Source organism: Thunnus maccoyii, chromosome 22 (assembly GCF_910596095.1).
Source record: "Thunnus maccoyii chromosome 22, fThuMac1.1, whole genome shotgun sequence".
Taxonomy (NCBI): domain Eukaryota; kingdom Metazoa; phylum Chordata; class Actinopteri; order Scombriformes; family Scombridae; genus Thunnus; species Thunnus maccoyii.
The window spans coordinates 9089189-9099257 of record NC_056554.1 but is presented as its reverse complement, the minus strand read 5'-3'; the positions used below and the strand labels follow the sequence as shown (position 1 = coordinate 9099257).

The 10069-nt window shown below is 42.4% G+C and overlaps 1 long non-coding RNA gene across 3 annotated transcripts; it reads right to left on the bottom strand.

The window, feature by feature from the left end:
- Positions 1 to 2956: 2956 nt before the first annotated feature.
- On the bottom strand, positions 2957 to 9799 carry LOC121888782. 3 transcript variants are annotated; one of them, XR_006093301.1, is made up of 2 exons: positions 8192 to 9799; positions 2957 to 5307 (listed from the first exon to the last, which is right to left on the bottom strand). It is a non-coding gene; the product is annotated as an uncharacterized LOC121888782 (long non-coding RNA). The 3 variants fall into 3 exon arrangements; XR_006093303.1 differs by lacking the exon at positions 8192 to 9799 and adding an exon at positions 7099 to 7642; XR_006093302.1 differs by lacking the exon at positions 8192 to 9799 and adding an exon at positions 6291 to 7081.
- Between the last annotated feature and the right edge of the window lie 270 nt (positions 9800 to 10069).

Sequence of the window (10069 nt, the reverse complement as noted above, 5' to 3'; positions counted from 1 at the left end):
TTTTAAATCAGAAAACCCTCTCATCTGATATTTCAGGAAATCTGGTGTTACATTTGGCTGCTGTCTTTCATCAAGTGGGCATCTTTCTTCACAGATGTTTCATTGAATTAGACCCACGACACCTCTAGGGGCCCAGCAGGAAATTCCAGCATCCTAAACCCATCCCATTCTGACAGCCTTTCTCTGTGTTAAAAAGCACATGTGCAATATTTCTTATCACACAGACAGCATCAATTTGCACATGGCCTCCCCTTGACACTTTGTGCCCACGTCCCTAGCGGGATGGGAATAAATCCGCTGTTACCTCGAAGAAGGTGTTGACACTGGGCCCGGCACCAATGAATTGCACCGTTGCCTCAATTAGCTGCTCAGGATCTTGTGTCAGAGCCATGAGGACAAGGGGGCGATGTGATACCCTGCAGTTGAGGCTGTGCCACTTACCTGGTGGCCCCATAGTGTGTTTTAGCATATCATGTGCCTGCGTACGCTAATGCACACATGCTCCAAGCTCTTTTTACATGTATTCGGCAAAAACGCAGCCATAGGGGCCTCTGCAGGTCCTCGATTCCTCCTTGAGCCAGGAATGCACCTCTCTAACCAGAGCCAGGCCTGACTGGGAATAAGTTACAACTGATCTGATGTCAGATATTCTCTGGAAACTAGTAGTTGCCAGCAGGATTAAGGTTAAGGAGCATTCTGTTGCTAGATCTGCGCTTAGGGGCATCTTGTAGCTCGGAGGAAGTAATGCCGGCAGAAGGGGGCAAGTGTACCTCCCTGTTACCCCCTAGCCACCCTCCTCCAACTGCCATCTGATGTGAGGTAACATGTGAGGGCGAGCTTCCATCTGTCCGCGGTATATGCTAGCAGAAGGTGCAGCTAATGAGGCTTGATTTGCTGCTGCACCTGCCTCCAATCTGGGGGGTGATGGTAGTGGTGGTGGTGGTTGTGTGTGTGTGTTTGTGTGTGTGTACTGGGGATGCTCTATCTCACCAGCCTCTCCTCCTCCACCACCCGCCCCCTCTCCCCCTCAAGGTGTAATCATTGGTTAGCTTGTATGGGAGCGCCTGCAGGTTGATGGACCCTGGGAATTCATTAGGAAGTAGGTGAGGCCTTGGGTTGAAAGGGCCTTTTGACCTGCCTCCAAACACCCTCACATTACAAAGCAGAGGATGATTCAAAGGGAGAAGGGAGTCAGCCAACTTGTCGATGTGTCTTCTCTGTGAGCACATTAGCCTGCCTGTTGTTTAAAGGGAACATTTTGACGCTCGCATTGTAGCTTCGGCAGCTTTATTGCAAATTAAGAAACCATGTGAGTAACAGTTGTAGATCGTCTATAGTGGTTGAAGATGAGGTTGTTTTCTTCCAGATGGTGTGAGGGGGTGGTGTTATGTCCACATGTTAAATGCAGCATGTTTATCCCCCTTCTCTGTTCCCTGTCACAGATACCATTTGACACAAGAGCTCTTCAGGGGCCAGTTATTCCAGGCCATTGAATCCAGATCAAAACCAGCCTGTGTTTTTGTGACTCAGTGTTCAGCTCCCCTTTTCTTCACAATCAGTCCCACACTGCTTCTGGAACTGAGACAGGAGGCAAATCCTCACCACAGCTCTGCATTATAAGCCACAAATATGACCCGTTCTCTCAAGGCAGAAAGTCGCCACTAGTCTTATACAAAACATGACATCTTAACAGTGCGCATTCAAGTCTTAAATTTTACAATAATGTCGACTTCTCCTTGTAAAATATGTGTGTGTGGAGCAGCAGTTTAAGAAAAATTTGGACCATGTGCTTTGGAGTAAGAATAATAATAAAAAAAAAAAAAACAAAGAAAAGAAAACAAAAAGAAAGGATTCATTGCCCCGAGGCAACACTTGTAACTGGTAACCCATCGTTGGGAAACCTTCTTTGCAAGCTGCGTGAATAATCCACTGGGTGATGTCATCGCCGACAAAAGCTGTGTGCCACTCTAGATTATTTTCAAATTAGCTGCTCTATTCAGAACGGACTTCTATATGTGGAGGCCCAAATTAGAGCTTGCATATTAATGACTGACCTGGACAGACTGGTAATACTTAACATATTCACGTTTGATTTAGAACATATAGTTAAAACTGAGCTGGACGTCTTCCCATCAGCACTTATGATCACCAAACCACATGGCGTTGCAGATAATTCTGGAAGATTTCGCGTAAGATAACTTTATAAAAAAATAACATTTTGAGTTTTTATCAGGTCTTATATCAGCATACTATAGAAACACTGAACATGCTGTGTGCTTGACCATGTTATTCATCAGCATCTGGAAGAAAAAAACACATCCTTGATTTGCATTCCAGCCACCCAACTTTATGCTACACCTCATGATTTCATGAATACTTTACAGCTCTGGTTTGTCCATATGGGGTCAGATTTCAAATTAGTTGAACTTACTAGAGTATCTGACCTGGCAGTAAAATGATATATAATATACACTCTCAGCATCTATAAATAATGCAAGCAACTGTGGCTCCTCACAGCCCTGCAGCCACTTCCTAAATTGCATTTTAATCTCACTCCTCTTTGGATTTCAAAAAAAAAAAAAAAAGATGTCAAATCTGAGAGCTGTTATAAATTAGAGCTTCGTCACCAAATGAATCAGGCGCTGGGAGATAAATCCGAGGTCTGTGTTGAAATTATGAGCCAGCTCCATGGGAAAAGAGTTTATGCTGCGAGTCTGAGAATGCTGATCATCCCATCGGGCTCATTTGTTTACTTTCAAATTCCCTCTTTTGTGGGTTTGGAATTGGAGCAATGTTTGTGCTTGCTTTGGCCAAGGGGGAAATCACTTGAGATGTGATTAAGAAAATGGATACTGCCCTCTTCTGGCAGAAACAATCATCACTTTTCTTTGAATCCATAAAATACACAAGCACTACAGTCATATCTGCAATTCAAAACCACTGATTTACAGCTGAATAGATTATGTAAAATCTTTATTTCAGCTGTTTATCATATTGTTTACAGGAAGTACAGATTTATACAGAAAGTATTCTATCTATATTTTTTTTCTATAAAATTTATCATTTTAATTGCACATATGCGTGTGTCCATGATGGCATGAACAGTAGTTCCAGCATCTGAGGGATGGGAGATAATTCAGCTCTACAACCTGAGATAAACACAAAATTAACAATTGTTAAACAATTTACCAGGCAGGCCATCATGGACTAATCAGGTAATTGTCCAAAGCTTTTAATGACCACTGCAAATCATTAATTAAAGCGATGTATAAATCCCATATGTTTCCTCTGCCTCTCTCTTATGTGTAATGGTGCTCCATCCTCGTGGCTGACGTGGGTCAGATCTTCAGGCAGGTGGCTGGGAAATGGAGGCAGATGGGCTGAGTACGCCACCACTGAATCTGTGAAGTTCTCTCTTCAGTTTCAAGCTGCACCGATGGGCCCTTGAATTATTACTGGGCCCCCCATTCATAATTAGCCCGGGCCTGGTGGGGACCAAAGCCCCACTAATGATGCCTTTGTTGCTGCTGATCTACGCTGCACAATCAACAAGAGAGGACATATGACTGGGAGAAGCAGCCCCGCATTGAGCGATAACGTGCCTTTAGGGCAGCCTCTCTAAAACAATCACGCATGGTTTCAGCTCTCCCCTCGTTAAAGATGAGTGTTCACATGGGGCGTGAGACAGAGTGCGCGAGTGTGTGTATGTGTGTGAGAAAAAGAATCCTGGAGGTCTTCAGACATGCCAGTTCCCTCAGGCAATATATAGCTATTTGATTTCATAAGCCTTCCAACAGTAGTCATTGTATGCTAAATATATGCTTCCACCCTGCAAGCAATATTCAGTCGAGTTAAATGTACTTTTTAATATTTAAAATGTATGCATGTCATTTTATTTATCTACAGTAATCCTCGTAAAGCCAGTTTCATTAAGTTGGAGTTGTTTTTATTGGTAGTCAACATCAAATGTCATACTATTAAATTAAAGACATGAATAGACATGATTTCTTTTTAACTCTTGTTGCAGACATGCCATAAAACAATATGCGACAGCATTTCAGCATCTTTCCCAATCTTTCCGTCTTTCAATAGTACAACATGAGGAAATAATTTGTTAGTGATGTTACAGCTTTAGACTCCACAAAAGCTGAGTTGCTGTCATGTTTCATTTATTTCAGTTAATATCTATGTTTCAACAGCCTGTAATTTAGTGTAAAACTGTATGAGCTAGGGACAGTTGTGCTGATGTACAGTTAGTTTAAAATTGTTTCAATCAGAGAATAAAAGAAAAACACCTATTTTAAACTGCAGACAAAAAATATGAATTTTCTTCTGATTAAATATGAAATCTCATTAGCACATGTCAAAGCAGAATAAAAGTGAGGAATAATTACTACCAGATGCTAGTTGTCCTCAAAAATTAAAAGTGCATCCCAAACAAGCTGCTAGACGCATGTTCAGTGCTACAGTGCTGCTGTTTGAAAAAATGTATTTATGTTTGTATTGTTTGGAAATGAGTCTTGTTGAGTACTTGAGGTAATGATTTCTGATTGTACATAAGGTTTACAATCAGAGAGTGTTTGTATTAATGTATGAAGAAAATTAGTAGACATTAGTAAGACGGAATGAGCTGGGGCTAAAAGTAATAGAAAGTTAGAAAGTTCTAGGTTACGGTTAGAACTGCACTGATTCCATAACACCCGAATATGGAAATCACGTTTTTGCCACGTCGATAAAAAAAAAACACTATCAGCCCACTGCCTCCCTCTGCCAACTCTCCTTCACCTGCCCATTTCACCCATCCCATTCAAAATGCCAAAAAAGAACCCACTCCCACTTACGAGTGCAGATGATAGGAAAGGTCACACGAAGGTCTGAAATAATTTCATACTTACTCCTCCTCGGTCACGACAACTCATCTTCTACGTGGAAGTACGTTGGAGCAAAGAAACGAGGAAAAAGGGGAGAGGTGAGGAGAGAAGAAACACAGGACAGGAAATGAATTGCACCTGTGTTCTTGCTTCATATTTATTTGATGATGATGCCAAAGGTGTTGAAGTATTATTAGAAGTAGTATTATTTCCACATTAATATTCCAGTCATTTCACATAAAGGAGCGAAGGAGGCTGAATTTTTTGGCAGCTCCTGTCATCTTCTCTGCCATTGGGAGAGCTGGCAACATGGTGGCACCAGCATCTGTTTCTGGCTCTCAGTGGCAAGGAGGAGCCAGAGGAGGGAAAGGATTTATTTTGCACCTTTTGGATAAATCCACAAAATATTCCTCAGATATGATGCTTCAAACGGCTCCTAAAGAACATTGGAGATGACAGAAAAGATACTTGTTCTTATTTGGTATCACAATACAGGTTTTTGGAAGGTAAAAGCGTGTTAGTGCAGTAAATGCAGCCAGAGGAGATGTGCATCTATCCAAGAAGGGTGGATCCCAAAGTCCAGAAACTTGGCCCTTTTTCAAATGAAAGTGTATGTGTGCATTGACAGCCTGTGTTAAACGATTGCTCTCCACCCACCAGTTAAGTCCAGCTTTGAAGTCCCGCATAGAAGGATTACCAATTGTGGCCACGTATGCAAAGGCAAAGTTTTAAAAAATGGGATACACTCTCAATGATTACAATCACTTTCATTCTTTCTTCCAGTCAAACAAGCGCCTTGAGTGATGTTGGCTTTTACAAGGAATTTAATGGAAATTAGTTTTAGGTTTGTAGACAGAGATGGACCATCTAATCATCAATTAAATTATGTTGAACTTCCTAAGTTTAGATGTACATCTAGAGGCATCTATTTATTGCAATTTTGCACTTCACTTTGTTAAGATTATAGTTTGACATTTTAGGATATACACTTATTCCCTTTCTCGCAGAGAGAAGACTGATACCACCCTCATGTCTGTAAACTAAATATGAAGCTAAATCCAGCAGACGGTTAGCTTAGCTTAGCATAAAGACCATCAACAGGGGGAAACAGCTAGCCTGGCTCTCTCAGAAGGTAACAAAATCCACCTACCAGCCACTTAAATGCTCACTAATAAGCATGTTACATCTCGTTTGTTCATGTAAAGTGTAAAAACAACAATTTGTGGTTTTACGGAGGGTTGTGTGCCAGACTATTTCTTGGACAGGAAGTGACACCTTGTGTTTTCCCAAAAATGGCAAGTTATTCCTTAATTTTGTAAGTTTTTGAGCCACAGGAAAGTTTCAGGGTACAAAACATCAGATAGATATTGGGAATACTGGGAATGGAATATTAAGACTTTCTCCATCCTTCATACTCACCAGGTTTCACAGTTCTCTAAGCCCCGAAATGTGAGATTTTTAACCTCTCCCTTTCAACTAAGGCCTGCTTTTTGATGACTGTTTCATAACTGTCATGTTAATGTCAGCCTGGCATGTTTTCCAAGATCTAATAATTCAGCCTTTGGCACACAACTCTTTCGAAACACGATTGTTAAGATGTTGATACAGTTGCGTGAACCCTGTGAAATTAACAATGTCTGAGCGGCGCGGCTCACTGATTATATTGAAACTAAGATGCAGGAAGTCAGCTGTGGAGAAGCCCTTTATGGCTTTTGGCATGATGGAGAGACTGTTTGCAGCCAATTGCTCAAAACTCTGTTGTTTCAGGGATCTAAGCAAAGAGCGTTCACTGATGCAAAGAGGAACAGATCATAGCGTTTGTGAAGTATGATAAGTGAAAGCTTGCAAATAGGAAGGCTGTGACTCCACAGAGAAATCCTGACTGTTTTAGATTTGTGTGTTATCACAAGATTCCTCCAACTTTTGCTAAAACACATATGTTTCTGTTTATTACATGGCTGAGTTAAGCACCTCTTGGCACCATTTTAAGAAGGTCTTGCCATAAGACCAGAAGCTAACAGTTTCCAGATATAATCCCACTTTTCCCAATACATGTGCTCCCCCCACTGACCTTCCTGCTGTCAGTAAAACACGTAACACACATTTACCTAGTCAACAGTGCGAGGCTCTAAAAAAAAATCAAAAAATCCATAATATGAAATATGATTTCCTCTTGTTTTCGCACATACTTTCGAGACAAACGCAGGACAGACAGCCACTACTGTACCTAGTAGATTAGACTTCTTCCTGTTTCATTCCATCCAGGTGCAAACTGGGAACATTGCCATGTTGGTGCACAACAGTACAGCGCAGCTGTGGAAGCCACCTAAATTTGATTCCTCTCGTTGTAGCCTAGCAACGGTGGGTATTAGCGCACACAAGCTGGATGGGTGCAGTTCTGGTGCCAGAGGCAGGATGGGCGCCTGGTTGCAGCTCATTGGCAGATGACATTGAGTGAAAGCTGGCATTCTGAGATTAGAGGATCAGATGCTCACAGTGCTCTATGCAGGAAGTAGTATGAAATGTAAAATCAATGCCAGGAGGGCTTGACAGGTTCTTTACACTTGACGTACAGATGTACACAGATACACCATACATAATGTTGTTATACAGCACATAAAACCACATTACATCAACTCTGTTTTAATGTGTTAGTATACATGGCTTGAACCGTAATTTCCTTTTGGTAAGAATTCAGTATCTCAAATGAAAATGCAATATTTGCTGATGTAAAACAAACCAAAAGACCATTTAAAAAATCTGTTATCAGATCTTGGCACGCTCCACAGATAAGAAAAGTGGTCCAGGATTTGAGCAGATGTACTGGCGTCTTTCCAGCAGGCACAAATTCCTAATGTCACCTTTGCTATTGATTTACTTCGAATAAATAAGCTACTGTTTAGAGTTGTTTTGTTAGGAACTTAGCACAGGGGGTGTCCTGGCAACTTGGTGGTCTAAAAAGGTATGTACTGTCAACATGAATTCCTGGTTTGAATCCAGTACAGGACCTTTGCCACATGTCCGTCTTGTGTCACTCTACTTTGCTCTAACACGTGCAAAAATTCTCCCAAATCCCAAAATAACCTAAGGACAATGCAGCCAAATAATACACCTCTTGTGGATTTAAAACACAACCTAGTAGCATTTCCACTGGCTTGAGGCTGCCGAGCGGGGGAGGCAACTCTCCCCTGAAAGCGTTGGCAGCTACGCTAGCTTCTGTTTGCTAGAATACCAGATGCCTCACGCCACATGCTTCAACCACTTTGATTTCATCTCTGTGCAGTTGTTGATCAAATCTGTCTCTGTTTGACGCAACCTACCTCCCGTCTCCCTCATAACTTTCATCTTTTCCAAGCCGGGCAGGCAGGCGGCCGCGGCTGTCTTGAGATGTCACCCGGTGACGTGCAGTGTCCATCTGGTATACATTGTAATGGGCCTGGATGAATGAATGGCCAGCCACTCCACTGCTTCCTTTATGATGCTCAGCAGTGGTGCTGTCCAACTTTGATTCCCCAGTTATTAGGGAATCGAATTCCCCACTGAGGCGGCGGCCAGAGGAGAGGAAGAGAAAGAGACACACAAAAAGAGTGTGAAATCTGTGGCAGTGCTACAGAACATACTGTACAGCCCACCGCCGCTCTCTTCCTGGAGCCTCTTCTCTCTTTGTGTGTGTCTGTAAACATGTCTACACCACACTCAGCACTCTAAAACTGGAAAGTGGGTAAAGATTTGCAACAGGAAACCAATGATTCTTAATCTGAGGTGTTAAAGTATTAGAATCTTTGCTTTCTGGCTGAGGTGTAGTGAAATTTTAAGCTTGTTTAAAGAGCAGCAGTTCAGAAAAAAGCAGTCTGAAGGTCATGTAATGAACTAAGCACCCTACAACAGAGACAGAATACACTAGGTTGATAACCCTCAGGGGATTTTCCTTCATCTTAAAAACTATCGACCGTTTCCCTCTGAATTTAAAGGGCTCCTACTGGATCCCATCACAAGGGGATTAAAGAGGAAAAGGGCAACTGGGATCACTTGGAGAGCAGACCCCTTCCACTTGAGCCAACACTCAAGCAGGGATGAAGTGGAGGCGCAGAGACAACCCAGAGGGAGAGAGCGCAGAGGGAAAGGAGAAACGGGGAGGTGGCATAGTTTGGATTCCCAATATGTGTCCGGGGAATCCGAAGTGAGGCCAGATGGCACAGGCCTGCCGGTCTTTGGGAATCACAGCATACGGCGGCGGGACGCATGGCAGAAGGTAGCGGGAAACAGTGCCGGGGTCAGCTCTTGATGTTGGACGCTCCCCGGAGCGGTTCCTTCCATCCCTTTGAACAAGAGAGCATCTCCACACAACTGTGCCGCTTCTCTGCTTAATGCGGCAGTTGACTTCAAAAGCTGCACTATTCCCTCCTGCCCAAAGCCTCCTGAGTTCTAAACATATGTTATCAGACCTGATGAAAACACTGTGCCAATAACATGCCACAGAGCGCCACGCATGGACATATGTGTTCTGTTTTTGCCACAACTTTCATCTCGTACAATTTCATTTGACTCGCTTGTGAAACTGACATGTGGGAGCTACGTCACGAAGCCGGAGTGAACAGCAACAACGCTTCTCAATGCCTGTCATGCCAGTGTGCTTTGCTATAGAGTGAAGCACGATATGATGGCAGCCAATTATATCAGTCAGCTTTCTGAGACAGATGTCCAATATAACCTGGTTAGCGCTAATAGGCAGGTTTTTAAACAAGAGTAATTATTCATCGTTCACAGACCAGTAAAAGAGACGGATGCTAATATCTGATGCTGAATGTGTGTGACAGGTGTTACCACCAATTTCCCTCAGTCTCCTGTGGCAGTGCCCACTATGAAAACATTTTAAAACACGTCTGCATCCACAATGCAGTGATCTCACCCATTTTTTTTTTTTTTTTTTTTTTTTACACATACTCTTTGACTTTAGCAAAAGAAGCAATTCTGTATGTGCATACTGATTATCTACCTCTATTTCTGTCTAAATAACAGTTTTTTGGAAGCCAAGTGTGGTGTTATGCTTGTTGTTGCATCTCCATATCCGTGTATAGACTAAGATCCCCTCGTTATTTTCATTAATGGTCCATCTGTCATCTTGGCAGAAGCCTACTGGTATAGAGTTAGCTATGATTAACATTTAATCTATATGATTTTCTAATGAAAGTAGGGGT